The sequence below is a fragment of the Momordica charantia genome, assembly GCF_013281855.1.
Source record: "Momordica charantia cultivar OHB3-1 chromosome 5 unlocalized genomic scaffold, Mcharantia_2.0 BLBB01000005.1, whole genome shotgun sequence".
NCBI lineage: Eukaryota > Viridiplantae > Streptophyta > Magnoliopsida > Cucurbitales > Cucurbitaceae > Momordica > Momordica charantia.
The window spans coordinates 24,676,741-24,698,489 of NW_028275163.1; the positions used below are offsets into that span (position 1 = coordinate 24,676,741).

Genomic DNA, 21,749 nt, shown 5'->3' on the forward strand with positions numbered 1-21,749 from the left:
TGGCTGGTTCTCATCCGTAGAGTATGGCGCGGCCCCACATTTCGTATGGCTTTTTAATTAATTAATTAATTATTATATTTTTCCGGGGTACATGGGCGAAGATTCCAGCGGTACCTGTGGTGATTGATTGGTGAAGAAAGAGCGGGCCCCAGATTACAAAATGTAAATACCTAAATTGAAATAACTTTGGGGAAATCACATAAGATAAATAAAACATCTAAAAATTCAAACGTATTTAAAGTTTAAAAATTCGATAATACTTTTAATGACCCATTAAATTTTTTTAATATAATAAATGCGAAGATGAGAGATTAAACTCCCAACTTCTAGAAAAAGAATGCTGGAAACTATGAATTTAAATATAAAATTAACTAATAGCCCATTAGTTCATAAAAACTAACTCCTATTTTAAAAATTGACTAAAAATTCAAAATGTATTTTTCATAACATACCGAATAATTTGGGGAGAAACAACATAATAATTTGTCCGAAAACAAATTGTGCCTAATTTGTCAAAAATTCAGAGAGAGAATAAAATCCTTATAACTCTAGTTCAAAGCAAAGCCAACACCCTTATGTAAAGTGGAAAATACAACTACAAAAGGACATCCATTCAATTGGGGTATTTTCCTCGAAAATTCAGAGTGAAGAAAAGTAGACATTCCATTGTAATTTTGTCAAAGGCTACTTTTTGCTTCTGGAAAATTGGGCCCTTGAATCCTCTCTCTCTGCCGAAGATGTATGTTTTGAAGAAACTGTCAAGCTTTCAAAAGTACCATTCACAAATTAGATCGCAGTTGGTCGGTGATTTAAAAGTAGAAATATGAAAAAAAAAAACATATTCAATAATTTCAGTAATTTTAGTCATGTATTTTAGTAACTTCAGTTATATATTTGGTAGCAAATTCAAAAATTACATCTCAATTTAAAAAATTGTTTTAAGTATTTAGTAATATTTGTAAATTAAGATGTTTACCACCCAAATTCTAACAAAAACAAAAACAAAAACAAAATGTGTTTATAATATGAAAATCATATATTTACCTTTTTTCTTATCTTTTTAATGTAGTTTTACATTTCAAAGTTTCAAATTCAAAATCTAACCAACTTTGAAAATATTAAAAATATTATTTTCAAAATTTTCACTACTTGACCACATAATCCGAATACAAGTTTCAAAAAGAAGAAAGGAAAAAGACAATGCCAAGTAGATATTCATTCAATCCTAATAATCTGTAAAAGGCTTCCAAAATCACTGTTCACAAATTAGTCATTACAACAGTAATATTTAGTCATAAACTTGGTCTTAAAGTTAGTTTCCGGAGTTTCAAAGAGATGTAAAATAATTTTTAAAAAGATTTATAGCATAAAAAACTAAAAAAGATATTAAACAATGCTTGAAATCTCCTACAGTTTCAGAGATTCTGCCCAACAAAATGGTAGACCTCTCTTGTCCAAGAAGATACAATGAATGAGAATTAAAATTATTGAGGATCAGGCCCTCAATATACTCCACTTAATCATTACTTTATACGAATTGTAAAAAGATTAAAAAAAAAAAAAAGGCAGCAGCAAAATCTATGGCAGTTTTGAAAAGAAAAACGTACCAAAAGACACTTCAATTTCAAAGTTTCATGGATTAAAAAAATTAGGTCTAAATATTATTTTTGGTCCTTTTGGTTCACTCCCACTCATGTACTTGAAATTTTTATTCATTTTAGTTTTGTACTATCAAAATATCTACTTCCATCTACTTTAAAAAAAACGACTACTTTGATACCTATTTACAAAATGTTAATACAAATTTCAAAAAACTTCTTAATACAATTTTATTGGATGCATTTTAAAAAAATATAGTGAGTGAAATGTTAATAAAATCTCAATCGAAATAAAAGATTACTTATCAAAAGTACAGAGATCAAAATGAACCGATTGAATGTTCAAAAGAAAAAACTTGAAAATATATGAATTAGAATGGACCAAAAGTAGTATTTAAACAAAAAATTAATATTGAAATAAAAAAAGTCAGATAAGAAGAGGTTTGAAGGAGCTCCTATACTGTGGTTCAAATAATGGAAGGGAAATTTTGATAAAAATTTGGCTTCATGATAATGACTAACCACCCTCCTTATAATAAATAAAGATCAAAATTCATTTGTTCAAAGGTGAAATAAAGATTTGTTTATTCAAGTTTTTGGTCTTTCTTTCCCATGGCCTTGCCTGGTAGAAAATTGGCATGAGAAATATTACTTTTGAGACCCACTTATTTCCCGGATTTTTTTTTAATATTGTTTTTAATTAAACTTATTTTTAAAATAATACAGATTTATTAGAAAAGATGGAAAAAATACAACTTTGAAAACTTATTCCAAAAATAATGCTGGTGTAAAAAACGTGAGGCTTGAAGAGACGACCATGACGTGGCGCCAGTCAATTTTTTTTAAAATGAAAATATAGTCGTCCGGTTTGGGAAAAAAAAATATTGTTTGTAATAGTAGTTTTTATGTTAAAAAGTTCCTAGTGGTGTAGTGGGTGTATAACTAGTTTGTAACCCTTCCATCTCAGGTTCAAGTCTTGGACATATCCCCTATTTTTATTAAATTCAAAATGTCTCAAGTCTTAGACATAGAAATTAACTTTTTAGATACCTTCAAACACTGCATTAAAAATTTAGAAATTTATTAGCCACAACCTTCAAAGTTTACGAATCGAACTTATAATTTAACCTAAAATTTGTTAAAAGTGAATTTTATTAAACATTAAAACTTCCTTGGTAACAAATCAAACATCTTATCAAATCATAAAACATAGTGAGGATAAAGAACATTACCTTGCCAGTTATTTGGTGTAGTCGGATCAGATTACATCATCTTCCAAATGTTTAGTTTTTTCTTCCTTCTATAAATAAATAGGGCTCTGGAAATGGGAATCCCATTGAGCCTACGATATTCTCCTCTTAGAGGAAGCAACATCAAACAAAGAAAAATACATCAATCAATGGAATTTGCATGGTAACTGAATCAAAATTCTAGAAGAATGAATAGAAATAGTAAAGCTAGAAGCATATCTAGTGGCAGATGAATAAAAAATATAGCTGGTTTAGAGGGTTCGAGATAGTAGATCAAATGATATAACCAAACATAAGAATAAGCTAAAAAAGAAAACAATTAAACTATACTGTTAATTCAATAAAGCTACTTAAATTAAACAAACACATGTATCATCTAACCTATATAAATCATCCTTCGATTGATTTTTTCCTTGTCTCCTTAGATTGAATCGTTAAATTAGATCTATTCAGATTCAACTCTACTGCTTTTCATGTCATAGAACAGACAAACCTTCACAATCCCACTCTACTACTTTAATAGGAAATCCAACACTAAGTACTAAAAAAAATTCTGATTCTCCTTAATACCTAGAGAACCATCCTGCTTTGACCATGTGAAACTTATAAGCAACAAACTTGATGCCAAAATTCATCTTGTTCCACTGGAAATCTGCAAATCTACCTTGCCAAAAGTAAATCCTTCTTCAATCCTAACTTGTTAGTAGTAGTGTCAATGCCACTTCTTTCCACAACCCTAAAATGTAAAGTCTCAAATACAGCAAATGACATAATTTTACTTCACCTTTACATCCAACAAAAAAATCTGAAAATTCTTTTCATTGGTTCATGTCCACACAAACCATCATTCTTAAGGGATCACTAGTCTTGCTTAAACTTGCTCCAATAAAACTGCTATAACATTGTACAACCACAACCCATACAAATCATAATTCCAAACGAAACCTTTAGACCCCATCCCTGCCAAATAACATGCTTGGATTTATCAATCTCAAACATTTGCCTTCTTTTTTATCCAAGAAATATGCTTGAGATTCTACAAATTATAGCATTGTCTTATTGGAAGTTTAACCCATTATTCAATTCAATAATCAATAACCATTCTTAAATTGCAACAAACTTAATTATGTTCCAATCCTTGACCAGGCACCTGAAAGAATTCTTCTTAATACTTAGAGAACCATCATCCTGCTTTTGCCCATTTGAAACTTACAACTTACAAGCAACAATTTAATGAAACAATTAATCTTGCTCCATTGGATGAAGGGTATGCTCCAATTATATTTATCAACTTGGAAATCCTCCACAGGACCACCAAACCAAGTACCTCAAAATCTTCTCATTCTTCTTAATACTACTTTGGGAACCATATTTTTTTTTCCCATTCCAAACACTTGCAAGCACAAACTTGATCTAAAATGTTTAGTCCCCTAGACACCAAATGACTTAATTTTCCTCGACCATCGCATCCAAAATAAAATCTCAAAATTCTTCATAAAAGTAGCATCCCTTTGTGTGGTATCCAAAAGATAGGCAGCAAAATATATAGAGAATGTCAGAAGTACAAGCTGAAAAAGTTTTAATCATCCTCCTACAAGTAAAAAGATAATTCTCCACTTTGATAATCTTTACAATATCTTTCAATCCATAGTTCTCTACACATCATCTTTAATAGGGATTCTAGTACTATTGCTTTATCTTGCTCCTCCAAAAATACCATCACTAGTCTATCAATATAACATCATAACACAGCCCAATTCATACCATCAATAACCCCACAAACTACGATTCCCATCCTTCCTTGAGGATGGAGGGTAGCTATTTATTCCCATCTTCCTGAAACAAAATATTCTTGCAAGACTCCCTTGATTTTTTCACCCAATATATTCCATATCTGTCTCACCTTTTCCCTAAACATTTATTTCATATTTGTACTGTTCATTGAATCCATAAAAGAATGTATCATCCATAAATCTCAAAATGTCAATAGCTGAAAACTTATCTTCAAAAGCTGATTCATTCCTTCCTGATTTTCCAAAAAATAACACATCAAAGGTTCATCTACTTGCCAAGTATCTCAAAAAAGTTAATTATGTTCCAATTCTATTTATGAACTTGGAAATCCTCCACCAAGTATCTAAAAAGATTCTCATTCTTCTTTATACTTGGAGAACCATCCTGTTTTTCCCATTCCGAACTTAGCAAAAATTTCATGTCATAATTCAACTTGTTCCAATCAAAGTTTCCAAATCCACTTTGCTGTACGTCATTTCCTATACCACAACCTTCCACCAACCTAGATGTGTAGTCCTATTTCACGGTGTGACTTAATTGTGTACTGTTCCAATTCCATTTGTACGTTTCTTTTCTGAAAAAACAGACAAAAAATGGGAAAAACAGACAAAAAGTGTAAGAATGGTTGCCAGTTACCAACAAAATAGTTACAATCTTCCTCCTTTAGACAAAAGAATCATTTTCCACTTTGACAACTTTTCCAATATCTTTCACTCCATGGCCTCCACAAATCACCGTCTCGTTACAACCTAAAGGCACACACAAAAATTTCATATACCATCCTCTAAAAATCTCACTATTGAAACCTCCTCCAAGTCATTCTCCTTTCCTCGACATTAAAATTTGAACAATGAAGGTTTCTTAAAATTACCTGATAACTTTGGTGCAACCTCACATGTTTTCACCACTTCAATGAAATTAGACAAATTCCTCTCCCATCTTTGGAAAAAACTAATGTATCGTTTCCAAACTACAAATGAGTAATGTGAAAAGCTTTATTACCTACCTGAAATCCTTCCAAAATTCCTGCATCCATTCCCATACATATCACCTTGTGTTACTCATTTCCAGTTAGAACAAACAATAAAAAGACACAATAGGTTCTCCCATCCTTCAAACCTACGTCCCTTTGGTTAACAATTTATGAAAATGAAAACATACGTTTTGTTTGGTGCACTCCATTACCTAAGAAATTCATTTATTCCAAAAACCCTTTCTACACTGGACGACTTGTAAAAAACCAAATCAACTGGATTACAAATTGACAAAATATTCATGATTGGGAGCATATTCTAACTTTTGGCCTTTGCTAATGGAATCTTTTGATCATTAGTCAAAACAAGTCAATGCAACGAAAGATCAATAGTATCTAGAAATTTGATGGATCTTCTTTAATGATGAGCTTAGCATTAATGGAAGAGGAATTTGCTCCGGAAGAAAGAAGAGAAGGCCGAATTTCAAAGTCATCTTGATTCCATTCCAAGTGAATCGATGCAACTGAGACTAAACCAAATCATCGCTAAAATCCAAATAATCCCTTTTAAAATGTCTTATATAGCCTTAATGAGATTTCAATATGAAGTTTGTATCTTGTTTTAAAAAAAAAAAAGAGTGAAATGAATAGCACCATGATAAATGATGGATCCTATTAGGGGAAACAATAAAAAAAATCCAGTAGAGTCGGGAATATCCTCTAAGGAGTACAATTCATAATTACTAGAGGGAGGAGGAGCAGCCAACTTTGAAACATCTTGGACTGTAGACAAAAGGAAAGGAGTAGCTGTCCAAGAAGGAACCCAAGAAGGAAGTAGCTGTCCACAAATTCGAGACTTCAAATCATATGCCTATCTCTTGAAACACCAAGATACCTGGCCTATCTCTTGAAAAAAGACTTTGATCATCCTTTTAATTTTATTTCAACTTACACCTTTTTCCTAAACATTTATTTCATACCGTCCATAAAATCTCTTAAAGAAACCTCAAAATCATCCTAAAAAGATGCTTCCATCCATCAATCTCCAAATGTTACTAGAACTACATCTTCACACATCGTAGCATTATCTTATATAGCATTCTTAGATAATCTTCCTCCTAGTTTTCCCACGCCAAAAAGCCCCAACACAATTGCACCAACACACTTTTTGTATAGAAAATTCTTGAAAATAACACATCAAGGATTCAACTCCTTTAAAGAATTTTTTCCATCCCCAATTTTAAAAACATAATTATGTTTAAATCCTATCTCCTAACTTGGAAATGCTCCACCAAGTACCTAAAAAACTTCTCATTCTTCTTAATACTTGGAGAACCATCCAACTATTGCCCATCAAAACTTACAAGCAACGATGATTCATCTTGTTCCATTGAAAATCTTCAAATCCACCTAGGCAATATAAATTTACTCTAAAATCCTAACTTGTTTATTCTGGTGCCAATACCACATTCCTCCGACCACCTTAAAATGTATAGACCCACCCCCAACACACCAAGCGACTTAATTATCCTTCACCTCTACATCCAAAAGTAGAATCTGATAATTGTTTCCATTACTAATGTCCTTTAAATTGGTATCCGAAAGATAGCAACAAAATAGGTAAAGAATGCCAGTATCAACTACGTTTTAATATTCTCCTCCAAATAATAAATAATCTTCCACTTTGATAATCTTTCCAATATCTTTCATTCCATAGTTCTCTACAAATAATTATCATTAACGATTTAATGTCTTGTTTAATCTTGCTCCAATAAAAATGCCATTATTAGTCTATCTGTTAATTTGAGAGAGTAGAAAATATACTCCTTGATTCAAACATGTAACTTAGGTCTTCTTATGTAGGAGAATGACCTACTACAAACAAGGAAAGTAATAAACACCATAAAGACTGAATATCAACAATAAAGACTAAATATTGACAATTAATATTGACACCTAATATTTACACAAATATTGATAAATCCAACACTCCCCCTCAAGCTGGTTTGAAGATGTCGTCCATAGCCAGCTTGCTTATTAAATTGTCGAATTGTTTCTTTGGAAGTCCCTTGGTTAAAACATCGGCAATTTGCTCTGTTGTCGGAAGGTAAGGGATACATATTGTAACTGCATCAATCTTATCTTTAATAAAATGTTTGTCAACCTCGATATGTTTGGTTCGGTCATGTAGCACTGGGTTATGAGCTATAGATATGGCAGACTTATTGTCACAATAAATTCGTATAGGTGACGGCTGAAGAATCTTCAATTCTTCAAGTATCCTTTTGATCCACACAAATTCCATGAGCCAATGCTCTAAATTCTGCTTCAGCACTACTCCTGGCCACTACATTTTGTTTTTTGCTCCTCCATGTAACTAGGTTTCCTCCAACAAAGGAACAGTAACCAGAAGTAGACCTTCTGTCGGTAGTACTTCCAGCCCAATCTGCATCAGTATAAACTTCTACTTGGAAGTGGTTATTCTTTTCGAATAAAATACCTTTTCCAGGAGTTCCCTTCAAATATCTCAAGATTCTATAGACAACTTCAAAATGAGTTGGTCCAGGTGCATGCATGAATTGACTTACCATACTTACAGCAAATGCAATATCTGGTCGTGTATGTGACAGATAAATTAATCTTCTCACGAGTCTCTAGTATTGCTCTCTATCCTTTATTTCTTCTGCGTTTGCTGCTTGTAGTTTCAAGTTAGGTTCAATAGGAGTTTCTGCGATCCTGCAACCAAGCAATCCTGTTTCTCCAAGTAAGTCAAGAACATATTTTCTTTGATTAACGAATATAACTTTCTTCGATCTTGCGAATTCCATTCCTAGAAAATATTTTAATGTTCCCAGGTCCTTGATTTGAAACTCACTTGCCAGATTTTTCTTGAGACCAGCTAGTCCTGCTTCATCATCACCAGTGAGAATAATATCATCTACATAGACAATCAGAATTGAGATTTTATTATTCTTAGAGTGTTTATAAAATATAGTATGGTCAGCTTGACTCTGGAGAAATCCATAACTCGATATGACTTTTCCAAATCGTTCGAACCAAGCTCTAGGAGACTGTTTGAGGCCATAGAGAGATTTCTTTAATCTGTAGATTTTATTCCAACCGAGTTCTTTTTCAAAACCTGGTGGCAAATCCATAAAAACTTCTTCCTCAAGGTTGCCATTGAGAAAAACATTTTTCACATCAAGCTGGTGGAGAGGCCAATTTGAATTAATTGCAAGAGACAAAAGAACTCTAATAGAGTTAATTTTTGCAACAGGAGCAAACGTTTCCTGATAATCTATCCCGTAGGTTTGTGTGAAGCCTTTAGCTACCAATCTAGCCTTGTATCTCTCGATGCTACCATTTGCATTACATTTTACGGTAAACACCCATTTACATCCCACTAGTTTCTTATCCTTTGGCAATTCTACTATCTCCCAAGTACTGTTTTGCTTTAGAGCATTCATCTCCTCCATGACAGCTAGTTTCCAATTTTGATCTTCTAAAGCTTCATGTATATTCCTTGGAACAAACAAATTAGTTATCCTAGATGTGAATGCCTTATGACTATTTGATAGTTTTTCATATGAAATGTAGTTCGAAATAGGATATTTGGTACAACTTCGAACGCCTTTTCTAATGGCTATGGGAACATCAAGGTCAGAGACAACAGGTGAATTATTTTGAAAATTTGAAGAAGAGGGAATACCAGACAATGTTGAAGAGGGAGGATTATCAAACAGTTCAGTTTCATTCCTCGGAGTTTCAAATTGGCTTTGTGAAGGAGTAACTATTTGATCTTGGTTCCTCTGATTGAATTTCCTTCTAGTATAAAACTTTAACTCAGAACTAGGATTCGCAAAATCGTTTTGTAGTATTTCTCCCCCTGATTGGACAGTTTCTATGCTTGGCATCGAAGGACTAGTAAATTTTAAACAGGTAGGACTAGGAAGGGGAACAGAAATATCCCAAAAATTATCTTCCAAATTCATTTTCTCCCCCTGAAGAGAATTTTGGGTAAAATATGGTTGATTTTCTAAGAAAGACAGATCCATACTCACAAAAAAAATTTTTGTCTGAGGATCAAAACATTTGTAACCTTTTTTACCTGAAGCATAGCCTAAGAAAACACATTTAATAGCGCAAGGGTCAAGTTTCAACCTGAAATGACTAGGTGTGTGAACGTAAGTAGTACACCCAAAAACTTTGAGAGGTAGATCAGAATATATGCAGGATGTTGGAAAAATATTTTTAAATGACTCAATGGGAGTTTTGAAATTTAAAACTTTAGTAGACATCCTATTTATTAGGTAGGTCGCTGTGAGAATCGCTTCCCCCCATAAATATTTTGGAACATGCATAGAAAACATTATAGTACGTGCTACTTCAAGTAAATGCCTATTTTTTCTTTCAGCAATCCCATTTTGTTGAGGAGTATCCCGACAAGTAGACTGATGAACCATACCTTTTTCTTTCAAAAAATTTCCCAAAAACTCATTAAAATACTCAGTTCCATTATCAGAATGTAAAATACAAATTTTTGTTTGAAATTGAGTTTCAATCATCTCATAAAAGTTTTTGAAAATGTCTTTCACCTCAGATTTTTTTGACATTAAATAAACCCAAGACAGGCGAGTATGATCGTCAATGAAAGTAATAAACCATCTTCTTCCACTATGAGTATTGATTTTAGAAGGACCCCAAACATCACTGTGAATTAAGTAAAATGGTTTGAAAGCTTTATAAGGTTTTGGAAAATATGTGGAGCGATGATTTTTTGCTAAAAAACAACTTTCACAATTAAAAGATGAACAATCAATTCCCTTAAATAACTTTGGAAACAGATATTTTAAATAGAAAAAACTGGGATGTCCTAGTCTACGATGCCAAAGCATAATTTGTTCCCTAACAGAAAGAGAACTAATACTACTAAGACCTTGAGTTATTTTATTACTAAAGGTACCTTCATCAAAGTAGTAGAGACCATCAATCATCCTACCACGGCCAATTATCATCTCCGAGTTCTGATCCTGAAAAATACAATGGGATTCAAAGAAAGTAACACGACAGTTAGAATCTTTAGAAAGTTGGTTGACAGATAAAATATTACATGCTAATTGTGGAACATGAAGGACAAACTGTAACGAAATTGTCTCAGTCAATTTAATGGTTCCTTTGCCTGCAACAGAAGAAAAACTACCATATGCAATTCTAACTTTTTCATTGGAATATGAAGGAAGGTATGATTCAAAGAGATTAGAAGAACTTGTCATATGATTAGAAGCTCTAGAATCTATAATCCATGGAGTTGAGTTACTACACGAGAAAGCCTTAGAATAAATACCTGTTTGTGTCAAGGATACACATGAGTTATTAGAAGGTAAATTGGAGGATAGCAATTTTAGGATTTGATGAATTAGCTCTATACTTGAGTCACCACGACTATCACCAAACATTTCTCTACCATTATCAGTTGAGATTTGGACCATTTTAAATAAACAACTTGTCCTAAACAACTTTGCCTGAACAAAAACTGACAACAGAATCACACCACCAGATAATAATTAACCAAATCAAATCAGGCCACAAATTGATATTAGAAAGGAGATAATCATAACCAGGAGAGTCGAACCAAGTCAGAATAAATTACGGCAGATGAACTAACTCGGACCGATTTGAACCAAAGCCCTGAACAATGCAATACTTAGAAAATCTCCGACGGACAGGATTGACGGTGATTACAGAGGCGGCGGTGAGATCTGCGAGCAGAAGAGGTCGACTGTGAGCAGAAGATGGCGACCGACAAGAGTGCTGGCACATCGAAGACGGCAAGGATGTGCGCCAGGCAGAGATGGGCGATCGCGAATACCAGACGAAGGGACGCGGAGGTCGACTGATGAAGGGTCACGGCGCGGTGGATCTGTGCGGATGACGGAGACCGGCGAACGACAGGTTGCGTCGCGGATGGGAGTAGCGGCGGATCTGTGCGAATGTCACCGGTGCAGATCAACGGTGAGGACGACGGATCGACAGCAACAACTGCGTTGCCGTGGGGAGTTCGTCGGAGGTAGACTTACCGGAAGGAGGAATGGATGCCGGCTAGGATTTTGATTGACAGCTAGGGTTTTGATTGACAGCTAGGGTTTTGATTGACGGCTAGGGTTTTAAAATTAGGGTTTGGTATTTTTGATGATGGCTAGGGTTTTGAGAGTTAGGGTTTACTTCCTAAGCTCTGATACCATGTTAATTTGAGAGAGTAAAAAATATACTCCTTGATTCAAACATGTAACTTAGGTCTTCTTATATAGGAGAATGACCTACTACAAACAAGGAAAGTAATAAACACCATAAAGACTGAATATCAACAATAAAGACTAAATATTGACAACTAATATTGATAAATCCAACACTATCAAATAATAAAATTATACAGCACACCTTATACCATCAACAACTCCACAAATATCGATTCCAATCATTAATTCCTTTGTCAACAACTCTATAAAATCCTTTAGCCCTCATCCCTTTTTATAGCCACTTTAGGCTTCTCAATCCATGGAAAGACCTCAACTCTCTCATCCTTTATCCAACTGAGACGAAGATATCAATTTATTTCCCAAATTCCTTGCCGCAAAACATCCTCGCGGACCTCCTTTGTTGCATCCCACCCCTTATTTGCCTCATTTCTCTCTAAACATTTACTTCATCTTTGTAATGTTCATAGAAATACTAAAAGAAACCTCAAACCATCCTAATAGAATTGCTTGGTTCATCAGCCTCCAAGAGGCAGCCAAGTTGGCAAGGGCTTGGGGTCCCTTTGGTAACACTGGTTTAGAGGTCTCAAGTTCGAACCTTCTTCCGAGCTTAATACCAAAAACTCTTGATGTCTCTTGGGGGCCCAGCGGGAAAATAACACATCAAGGATTAATTTCCTTTATCTATCCCCAATTTTAAGAGCTTAATTATGTTCAAATTCTAGTTCTTAACTTAAAAATCCTCCATCAAGTACTAAAAATATCCTCATTCTTGTTAAAAACTTCAACAACCATCCTGATTTTGCCCATATGAAATTTACAAGCAACAAACTTGATACCACCAATACACCTTGTTCCATTGGAAATAAAAAATACAACTTGCCAATAAACAATTATGCTTCATTCCTAACTTGTCAAGGTGCCACCCAATACACTTCCTTCCACCACACCCTACAATCTATCTATAGTCCCAAACACACCAAATGACTTAATTTTCCATCACCTTTGCATACAAAAAAAAAAAAGGAAAATTCTATCCAATAGTAGCATCCTTTTGATTGGGTATCCCTAACAAAGGGACTTCAGACCATCACAAGAAAATACTTGAGATTGACCGATCTCAAAATATTGATACTAATACCACATCTTTCTACCAACCAAATGACTTGATTTTCTTTATACAAAAGTAATATTTATAATTCCTGCACATTGCTGTGTTGTCGTACTTGATATTGTAACATTTTCCTTCTCTTCTTTATCCAAAAGGAACACTTAAATTCTTGCACATTGTAGTACTGTCTTATCCGAAAATTAAGAAATAGTATTTTCAGTTCCCATAGTTAATTCTATAATCAATAATCAAGCATTCTAAAAGTGCAACAAACCCAAATACCATTTCAAAGAGAGTTCCAATAAAGATAAAAATCCTAATAATTTTCCCATGCCCAAAGTCCCTGCCACAATTACACAACGTATTTATCACATTGAAGAATTCTTGAAAATAATACATCAAGGTTCATCTTCTTACAAACTATCCTTCAAAAATAATATTTTTCCTTTTCTATATTTAAAAAGCTTAATTACGTTATGATCCTATTTCTTAACTTAGAAATCCTTGATCAAGTACCTAAGTGATAATTCCATTCTTCTTAATACTTAGAGAACCACATGGTTTCACCATTTAAAACTTACCAGCAACAATTAATCTTGCACCATTGCATATCTCGAAATCCTGTTTTCAATAGGTATTCATTCTTCAAATCCTAACTTGTCTATACTTGAGAGACAAAGTATCGACAAGTGCCTAAAAAAATTTCTTCCATGAAAACCTCAAAATCTAATACCAACACTTGTTGCACCCACCGATATATTATTACAAGGGGGTTGAAGGTTACTCCACAATTCTATTTCTTACGTTGAAAATCCTCCACCAAGTAGCTAAAAAACTTCTTATTCTTCTTAATACCACTTCGTGCACCATCCTGTTTTTGCCCATTCCAAAAACTTGCAACGACAAACTTAATTCAATTATTCATCTTGCTCCATTGGAAATCTCCAAATCCAACTTGTCAATACTAATTAATTCTTCAATCCCAATTCCAACTTTCCTTTCCCATATTTAAAAAACTTAATTATGTTCTGATCCTATTTCTTAACTTGGAAATCCTTGATCTAGTACCTAAACAGTATCCCATTCTTCTTAATACTTAGAGAACCACATGGTTTCACCCATTTGAAACTTACAAGCAACAATTAATCTTGGTCCATTGAATTTCTCGAAATCCTACTTTCAAATAGGTATTAATTCTTCAAATCCTAACTTGTCTATACTTGAGCCAAAGTATTGGGCAAGTGTAAAAAAAAATTTCTTCCATGAAAACCTCAAATGCTAATACCGATACTTGTTGCACCCACCAATATATTACAAGGGGGTTGAAGGTTATGCTCCACAATTCTATTTCTTACCTTGGAAATCCTCCACCAAGTAGCTAAAAAAACTTCTTATTCTTCTTAACACTACTTTGTGCACCATCCTGTTTTTGCCCATTCCAAACACTTGCAACCACAAACTTAATGCAATTATTCCCCTTGCTCCATTGGAAATCTCCAAATCGAACGTGCCAATACTAATTAATTCTTCAATCCCAAATCCAACTTTCCTTTCCCATATTTAAAAAACTTAATTATGTTATGTTCCTATTTCTTAACTTCGATATCCTTGATCAAGTACGTAAACGATATCCCATTCTTCTAAATACCTAGAGAAGCACATGTCACCCATTTGAAACTTACAAGCCACAATTAATCTTGCTCCATTGAATATCTCGAAATCCTGCTTTCCAATACCTTGAGACCTTGCTTTCCCATTTTTAAAGAACTTAATTGTGTTCCGATCCTATTTCTTAACTTGGAAATCCTTGATCAAGTACCTAAACGATATCCCATTCTTCTTAATACTTAGAGAACCACATGGTTTCACTCATTTGAAACTTACAACCAACAATTAGTCTTGCTCCATTGTATATCTCGAAATCCTACTTTCCAAGAGGATTCATTCTTCAAATCCTAACTTGTCTATACTTGAGACAAAATATCGACAAGTGCCTAAACAATTTCTTCCATGAAAACCTCAAAATGCTAATACTGATACTTGTTGCACCCATCAATATATTACAAGGGGGTTGAAGGTTATGCTCCACAATTCTATTTCTCACCTTGAAAATCCTCCACCAAGTAGCTAAAAAACTTCTTATTCTTCTTAATACTACTTTGTGCACCATCCTATTTTTGCCCATTCCAAACACTTGCAACGTCAAACCTAATGCAAGTATTCATCTTGCTCCATTGGAAATCTTCAAATCCAACTTGCCAATACTAATTAATTCTTCAATCCTAAATCCAACTTTCCTTTTCCATATTTAAAAAACTTAATTATGCTCTGATCCTATTTCTTAACTTGGAAATCCTTGATCAAGTAGCTAAAAAACCTCTCATTCTTCTTAATACTTACTTTGTGCACCATCCTATTTTTGCCCATTCCAAACACTTGCAACGTCAAACCTAATGCAAGTATTCATCTTGCTCCATTGGAAATCTCCAAATCCAACTTGCCAATACTAATTAATTCTTCAATCCTAAATCCAACTTTCCTTTTCCATATTTAAAAAACTTAATTATGCTCTGATCCTATTTCTTAACTTGGAAATCCTTGATCAAGTAGCTAAAAAACTTCTCATTCTTCTTAATACTACTTTGTGCACCATCCTATTTCTGCCCATTCCAAACACTTGCAACATCAAACCTAATGCAAGTATTCATCTTGCTCCATTGGAAATCTCCAAATCCAACTTGCCAATACTAATTAATTCTTCAATCCCAAATTCTTCAATCCTAAATCCAACTTTCCTTTTCCATATTTAAAAAACTTAATTATGTTATATGATCCTATTTCTTAACTTGGAAATCCTTGATCAAGTACCTAAACAATATCCCATTCTTCTTAATACTTAGAGAACCACATGGTTTCATGCATTTGAAACTTACAAGCAACAATTAATCTTGCTCTATTGCGTATCTCGAAATCCTGCTTTCCAATAGGTATTCATTCTTCAAATCCTAACTTGTCTATACTTGAGCCAAAGTATTGGAAAGTGCAAAAAAAAACTATTCTTCCATGAAAACCTCAGAATGCTAATACCGATACTTGTTTCACCCACCAATATATTACGAGGGGGTTGAAGGTTATGCTCCACAATTCTATTTCTTACCTTGAAATCCTCCACCAAGTAGCTTAAAAACTTCTTATTCTTCTTAATACTACTTTGTGCATTCCAAGCCAGACTTAATGCAATTATTCATCCTGCTCCATTGGAAATCTCAACTTCCACCTTGCCAATAGAAATTCATTCTTCAATCCAACTTCTAATGATGGTGCCAATACCACATCCTTCCACCACCCAAAAAATTGTTTAGTCACCTGAACAGACCAAGTAACTTAACGTTCCTTAACCTATGCATCCAAAAATAAAATCTCAAAATTCTTTAGTTAGTAGGGTCCCTTTGTTTAAATTACTAATCCCTTTAAATTAGTAACACTATTTATAAGTGCGACAAACTCATAGGCCTCTTAAATAAGATTTCCTCAATATAGAATCTTCCTACCACTAGTTTCTCATATCAAAAGTTCCCCACAAAATCACAGCACATCAAAATATTAGTTGCATAAAAAATTCTTGAAAATAACACATCAAGGGTTCATCTCCATACCAAGTATCTTAAACGAGATCTTTTTCCATCTCCAAGTTAATTATGTTCCAATTCTATTTCTAAATTTGGAAATCCTTCCCCAAGTACCTAAAATTACTCTCATTCTGCATAATTCTAGGAGAACCATCCTCAGATCAGATGTCCCCAAAGGGACATTCTTGGAGAACCATCATGTTTTCCCTCGTTCCAATCTTAGCAACAAATTCATATCATAATTCAACTTATTCCCTCAAATTTTCCAAATCAACTTTGCCGGTCAACACTGATACTGCACCCTTCCGCCAACCTAGATGTGTAGTCCCATCTCACCGTGTGACTTATTGGTGTACTGTTCAAATTCCATGTGTACTGTACTTATCCAAAAGACTGGTAAATAAATATATGTAAGAATGGTATGCAGTTACCAACAAAATAGTTACAATCTTTCTCCTTTAAACAAAGAAATCATTTTCCACTTTCCAATATCTTTCACTCCATGGCCTCCACAAATCACCAGCTCTAATGCTAAAACCTTAAAGGCACGCACAAAAATTTCATATACCACCCTCTACAAATCCACTATTGAAACCTCCTCCACATCCTCCCCTCCTCGAAATTAAACTTTGATCAATGAAGCTTTAACAACTTCAATGAAATTAGACAAATTCCTCTCCCATATTCGAAAAAATCTAATGTTTTGTTTGAAAAGAAAACTAGTAACTACAAATGAAAGATGTGAAAAGTTTTATTACCTATCTGAAATCCTTTCACCAACATTCCTGCATCCACTCCCAATATCTTTCACTCCATGGCCTCCACAAATCACCATCTCTAATGTTAAAAGCTAAAGGCACGCACAAAAATTTCATATAACATCCTCTACAAGTCCACTATTGAAACCTCCACCAACATCCTCCCTTGAAATAAAACTTTGAATAATGAAACTTTAACAACTTCAATGAAATTAGACAAATTCCTCTCCCATATTCAAAAAAATCTAATGTTTTGTTTGAAAACAACAAATGAAAAAATGTGAATAGCTTTGTTACCTATCTGGAATCCTTCCACCAACATTACTGCATCCAACTCGGACCACTCCCATACATATCACCTTGTCTTACGCATTCCCAGTTGGAACAACCAAGAAAAGACACAATGGGTCTCCCATCCTTCAAACCTTACGTCCCAAGTTTACAATTTATGAAACTGAAAACATACGTTTCATTTGGTGCACTCCATTACCTAAGATATCCATCTATTCCTAAACCATTCATACTCTGACAACTCGTTAAAGTATTCATGATTGGGAGCATATTCTAACTTCTGATTTCTGCTGATAGAATCTTTTGATCGTTAGTCAATCTTGACTAACACATCAAGTACCGTAGGATCACTAGTCTTAACAAACTTACCAAATTCTTTGAATGTCGAGAGACCCATCAAACCTTGAAAAATACTTGGCCATCACTTTACAACTATTTGATGGGAGTTCAAAGAATTTAAAACTCTATGACTACCATTCTTTTTCGTATGCAGTATAGGATTTGGTGGCATTATAGGAGTGTTAAGAGGAATATTCCATGAACTCATTAACGTAAATATCCAAGCATCTAAGCTCTCAGCAATCAACATCTAAACTCATTAACGTTTCATTTGGTGCACTCCATTACCTAAGATATCCATCTATTCCTAAACCATTTATACTCTGACAACTCGTTAAAGTATTCATGATTGGGAGCATATTCTAACTTCTGATTTCTGCTGATAGAATCTTTTGATCGTTAGTCAATCTTGACTGACACATCAAGTACCGTAGGATCACTAGTCTTAACAAACTTACCAAATTCTTTGAATGTCGAGAGACCCATCAAACCTTGAAAAATACTTGGCCATCACTTTACAACTATTTGATGGGAGTTCAAAGAATTTAAAACTCTATGACTACCATTCTTTTTCGTATGCAGTATAGGATTTGGTGGCATTATAGGAGTGTTAAGAGGAATATTCCATGAACTCATTAACGTAAATATCCAAGCATCTAAGCTCTCAGCAATCAACATCTAAACTCATTAACGTTTCATTTGGTGCACTCCATTACCTAAGATATCCATCTATTCCTAAACCATTTATACTCTGACAACTCGTTAAAGTATTCATGATTGGGAGCATATTCTAACTTCTGATTTCTGCTGATAGAATCTTTTGATCGTTAGTCAATCTTGACTGACACATCAAGTACCGTAGGATCACTAGTCTTAACAAACTTACCAAATTCTTTGAATGTCGAGAGACCCATCAAACCTTGAAAAATACTTGGCCATCACTTTACAACTATTTGATGGGAGTTCAAAGAATTTAAAACTCTATGACTACCATTCTTTTTCGTATGCAGTATAGGATTTGGTGGCATTATAGGAGTGTTAAGAGGAATATTCCATGAACTCATTAACGTAATATCCAAGCATCTAAGCTCTCAGCAATCAACATCTATCCCACACATACTATCCCCTCCCCCTCCCCCCCCCCCCCCCCCCCCCCCCCCCCCCCCCCAAAAAAAAAAAAAAGAAGAAAGAAAACTCTAGCGAAAACAGAAACAAAAAGAAAGGTAAAGGTAGACCATATAACATGAAAACTTACTTTTTACGTGGGGCTATTTTAAATAATAGAAACAAATACTTCTTAATCGAAATGGTTTTCTGATGAAGGACATACTTGGGCTGTGAATTATGTCTGAGTGTACAACGAAGCCAACGTCTGATTAATCCATAAGCCGAGGGGAGAGAACACAAGAACAACGGTTGCTGCCCCCATCAGCTAATCTCTACAAATGAACACAAGAGCAGGTATCATTGTCAGAGATGGGAAAGGGAGAGTAAGGAGAGTAAGCAGTAACAATTACCGCAAACTGATTCATAGCCAATGTCAGGTCTTTCTTGCAATGAAGTTGGGTTTCTGGCACTTTCAACTGGAAAGGGATTCAATGCGGATCTTCAACCTCCTAAACAAATAATTATAAGATGATTCAGAAGTTGCGACACAATATACAGCATGAAGAACAAATTGTCAGAAATTCCTTACCTGTTTTCAACCATGGAGAAAGCGTGGCTGCTAATTGCTAATCTCATTTCCATCTTCAACTTTGCTTGAAGAGTGTCCGAGAAAACTGACATGAAGAACGAACTTTCAGAAATTCCTTACCTGTTTTCCGCTTTGGAGAAAGCGTGGCTGCTAACTGCTGATGTGCTAACGAAATAAGCACTGAAAGATGGAAGATCTTCGACTTGGCTTGAAGAGTGTCAGAGAAAACTCACAGAATGAGACAGACAATAGAAGATCTTGACTCTTGGTATACGAGGGAGAAATCATTTTGAGAAAAAAGAACAGAGAAAGTGAAAACAGCATAAACTAAAAGCGCTTGAAAATGATAAACAGTGGTCACCTGCAGTAGAGGCAGCCCTTCGATTCTTGCTCAGACGCGTCTGCTCCCACAATCACCTTCAAGTTCTTGTGTCAATTCTCAGAAACTCATCTGACTTCAGGTTCAACATCAACATTAATGTCCTTCGGGAACTAACTGCGATAGATAAGTGAAGAACAAATTCTCCGGTTCCATTATCGGGCGTTTTTATTGCAATGGAGTAGTGTTTGTGGCAGTTACAACTGGAAAGGAATTCAATGCAGATCTTCAACCAAATAACTATAAGACGATTAAGAAGTTGAATCACAATATCAGACAAGAAGAACAAATTTTCAGAAATTCCTTACCCTTGTTCCAGTTGCTAACTGCTGATCTTCTAAAGAAATTACCGGTAAAAGATGACTTTTGATATACGAGGCATAAACCTTTTAGTTCCTTCCGATCCGTAAAGTGCAGACTGATCTCTACTTCTTTTTGAGAAAAAATAACAGAGAAAACGATGTGAATTGAATTCTTTTTGAGGAAAAAGAAGAAAACGAAACAGCATAAACTTAAAGAACGATGAACAGCGATCACCTGCAGTAGCGGCAGCCCTTCGATTCTTGATCAGACGCGTCCACTCCAACAATCACCTTCAAGTTCTTGTGTCCATTCTCAGAAACTCGTCTGACTTCATGTGCAACATCAACACTAATGTCCTCAGGAAACTTGCGATAGATAAATGGCGAACGAATTCTCCGGCTCCATTAGAAAGAAAGAGAAAGCGTCCATCTCCTTCAGACTCAACTAAACCATGAGAAAATCGAAGCCATGAAATGAAAACGGACCTCCGTTCTATTGACGCCATTGTGAGCGCTTACGGTCGCTTTTGTGGAGACGGAAGAGGGAGGGAGGGGGAATGAAAAACAACTTCGTCTGCACTGAAACACATCTCCGAAAGTTGAACCGGTGAATGACTTGAAGCAGAAGTATCCGTTGGTTCTAATAACTGATTTCCCGGATTTTACGGGATCATCAATGATGAAATAAATATCAAACGGCTAGTTATGTAATAAATGGAAGTGTGATGTGACGTAATCTCAGAAAACCGATGTAAACTTCGGAATTGATCTCCTGCAGCTGCAACTGCAATTATCTTCGATATGAATCTGACGGTAGATGATTCACTCCATTTAATTCTCGAAACTTCTTCGAATTTAGAGAAATCACATTTAACGACGAAATTTTCTCAAAAATTCTATTTAAAAATAAAAAGAGACAATTTAACAGATCTTTGAATTTTTGAAAAAAAAAAAGGATCTCTCTTTTTTTTTAATATATTTTTCTTTCTTAACGGAGCAAGCTTTAAAATGTCGATACTGATTGAATTATCAATATCTTAATTTCATGTAAATATCGATAAGATATCGATATCAATCAATATTTATGTAAAAATTAGAAAAATTAAAAAATCGTAAAAGATATTTAAATTAGTTAAAAATAATTAATATCAATATTATGTATATATTAATGATGTTTTTTTTATATAGTTTTGACATTTTGTTATTTTTTTGTACTATGATGAAAATGTTGACATCTTCATGATATTTAGAATCTTACGAGCATATTAACTGTTTATTGTTAAAAAATTGAAGAATTTTATTCTCTCCGTGCTTCCCTAAAATACATTGTTGAAAAAATTGACAGATAATTTAGTTTTGTTTAATCATTATCGAA

General features: G+C 34.3%; 2 long non-coding RNA genes across 10 annotated transcripts; both read right to left on the reverse strand.

Annotated features, from left to right (window-relative positions):
- Positions 1-426: 426 nt before the first annotated feature.
- Positions 427-21,230, reverse strand: LOC111015061 (uncharacterized). Of its 9 annotated transcripts, none has more exons than XR_015790825.1 (9): positions 20,610-21,224; positions 20,381-20,503; positions 19,927-20,275; positions 19,694-19,778; positions 19,515-19,613; positions 19,328-19,436; positions 10,579-10,645; positions 2,831-2,955; positions 427-763 (listed from the first exon to the last, which is right to left on the reverse strand). It is a non-coding gene; the product is annotated as an uncharacterized LOC111015061 (long non-coding RNA). The 9 variants fall into 9 exon arrangements; XR_015790822.1 differs by having other exon boundaries at positions 20,055-20,275; positions 20,610-21,217; XR_015790819.1 differs by having other exon boundaries at positions 19,694-19,900; positions 20,055-20,275; positions 20,610-21,215.
- Positions 6,242-9,316, reverse strand: LOC148211582 (uncharacterized). The gene is made up of 2 exons (XR_015790826.1): positions 8,491-9,316; positions 6,242-8,367 (listed from the first exon to the last, which is right to left on the reverse strand). It is a non-coding gene; the product is annotated as an uncharacterized LOC148211582 (long non-coding RNA).
- Positions 21,231-21,749: the final 519 nt, after the last annotated feature.